Genomic DNA, 2551 nt, shown 5'->3' with positions numbered 1-2551 from the left:
GGGGGGGGGGGGTATACTACAGAGGACCGCGCGTCTTTGTTAGACGCGACGCTGTTTACGTTCTGTAGCGCGTATACGTCACCAATCGCGCGACCATTTGCGATATTGATCTTTCCGCGTCGAGCAACCGCCATTCACACATCGATCGACATTGCTCCGCGATTTACGCGTCTTATAAGTCTCGTGCGGAAATATAAGTATCGGGAATGTCGAGAATAACGATGTGCGCGATCGTCGGAACGTATCGCCAGGACGTCGTTAGTTAATCGTGTTCGAGTGTGACATTCCATCCCGCACCGGCGAACGACGTGTGTATCGCGTAGTATCGGTGTATGTTAATTATCATTCCTGTCGGCTCTTAAAATATTTAATGGAACTCTCGCGTTAATTAACACGTATTTCTCCGATCGAGTCGTATCGCGAGTGTCAGTGCCACGACGAAGTAACCAGGATATTGAATCGGGAAATAAGGAGGGAGGACTCAGGTTATCGGACAGCGATACATCGTGTACCTCCAGGTATGTTAAATTATTTATTATGCACAATATTCCCGAATTTACTGAAAATACAGAGATATATCCGAGTAATTTAGAAAGTGCGTCTCGCACGTATTGACTTATACATCTACTCTCAAATATTTCTTGCACTACAAGTTTTGTCTTGAATCTACCAACGCTTCTTTTATTTTTGTTGAGCTTTGTTATCGAATCTAAATCTTAATTTTTAATAATATAAAACATTATATTGAATATTTACTATATTCACTTTTTCAATTCTTTCCCTTTTAAATCTTTTAAATATCCAAATTCTATTGAAATATTTTTATTATCAAAAAAGGAAAAACAAATCAGAAAAATATTGTAAATATAGAAATTTTTTTACATTATTTATTCATATTAATTATATAATATTTGCTTATCTCAAGTTTTCTGTCTATAGTTAGACAATTTACATATATTAAATATCGAGATGAAGGGGATAAAAATTAAATGGGGATATAATATTGAGATAGTCGAATTATTCTGAAGTAGCTTTCTTTGTTGAAATCTCAACAGCAAAATATTATTTGTAAATATTACAGTAGAATAATAGCCTGTATAGTATTGTGAGATTCTTTATTTGTTTGTTCAATTGTATAAAATTCACTAGTCTGATATGAAATTTCGATTCAAATAGAGCCGTAACAAAATAGCAATATGACTTGAAAATTGTTCGACTGCCAAATGATCTCGCATCCTGAGAAAGTGAGCGGGCGGTGCGTTGGCGTACCGCAAGCGTCGTCGTATTTTCGTTGAAACAATGTCTACGAGGTCCTCTCAGATACATTCCTCGTGTGTTCTATTTCTGTCGTTCGTGTCGAGCGTGACAATGGGAGTTCTCTGGAGATCACTTAAATCGAGAATTTCATCGTCAGAGCGAGATACCAGAAAAGAATAATGGTTGACGCGTGTCACCCACACATCTCTATTGCAAAGTTAATAAAATAACGTTAGTCACGACGACGGTTTCTCTCCTCCCGGCTCTCTCCGTTCGGGTTCGCAGGAAGTATCACGTCTGGTTTATACGCGGACAGATCGCAATTCGTAGCGAAACAACCGCGATATCGTAAAACGCTGAAATGTCGACCGCGCGACACGGAATAGTTGGCGAGATAGTTCAAAAACGAGATTACAAGCGACAAGCGAGCGGTGTCGCTAATTTATTAGATTCCGGAATGCGCACTCTCGTAATCTCATCGATCGGTGTGTTTGCCCAACTGAGTGCGCCCGTTAATCTCGCGCCAATGAAATAATGGTTTCGGGCTTTATCGACGGATAATGAATTTTAAATCGGATCAGCTGACGGCATTAATGCCGCGTACATCGGCAGCTATGCTAGACCGGATTGCAAATTGGATAGAGCGTCTCGTCGTCAGAGACGCTACTCTGCATTTAAATGGCGCGTTGAACGGTCGTTTGCCGTTGCATCATCGTGATATCGACCGCGAGATTTTCCTCAGCCGGACCATTAGACGCTTTGAAAAAGAGAGATTCAGTGAGATCGAATACTCGGCGAGGTTCGAGATGGGATTTTCCAAACACGGACATACACGCACACACATGAGGAGAATTTTATAGTAAAGATTACGATAGGATTTTGTAATCGTAGAATATAGATTATTTTTTGCGATTATTTTTTGCAGTAATTCACTATCCTTTTATTTTATACGGACTATTACAACATTTACGAGCGAAATTTATTATGTTCCTTAGCAAGATGGACTTTACTGCCAGTCCACTCTCCTAGATTACTAAAAACATCATAAAATTGAAAAGAATTTATATATGAAAGAAAACTGTAATATTCTCTTCGTGTATGTCGAAAGAACAAATTTTACATCGCAAACATATTCTCAGGAGGATCTTTTTATAAGCGTATGAAAAATATACGCGAGCATAAATAATACTTTTATAGGCACTTGGCCGTGGTGAAATTATCGATATTCGACGCCCATAAATATGACTTGAAGTCTTTCAATTCCGTTGCGCTTTATTTTTCCGAGAGAGAGAGA

The 2551-nt window shown here is 39.0% G+C and overlaps 1 protein-coding gene across 5 annotated transcripts in view; it reads left to right on the top strand.

Moving 5' to 3' along the window:
* Positions 1-2551, top strand: part of LOC116850265 (mucin-17-like) — a 291148-nt gene that overhangs the window by 78514 nt on the left and 210083 nt on the right. Inside the window, exon 1 of one of the 5 annotated variants that reach the window (XM_032828329.1) lies at positions 15-518. The exons of the other annotated variants lie outside the window; for them this stretch is intronic. The gene's annotated coding sequence lies outside the window, so the exon portion shown is untranslated. Of the gene's footprint in view, positions 1-14; positions 519-2551 lie in introns of those variants that run through there. 5 annotated transcript variants of the gene reach the window in all.

The sequence above is a fragment of the Odontomachus brunneus genome, unplaced genomic scaffold, assembly GCF_010583005.1.
Source record: "Odontomachus brunneus isolate Ranch 3 - 2012 unplaced genomic scaffold, Obru_v1 Obru_scaffold_140, whole genome shotgun sequence".
Classification (NCBI taxonomy): domain Eukaryota; kingdom Metazoa; phylum Arthropoda; class Insecta; order Hymenoptera; family Formicidae; genus Odontomachus; species Odontomachus brunneus.
This window is presented reverse-complemented; position numbering and strand designations above follow the sequence as displayed.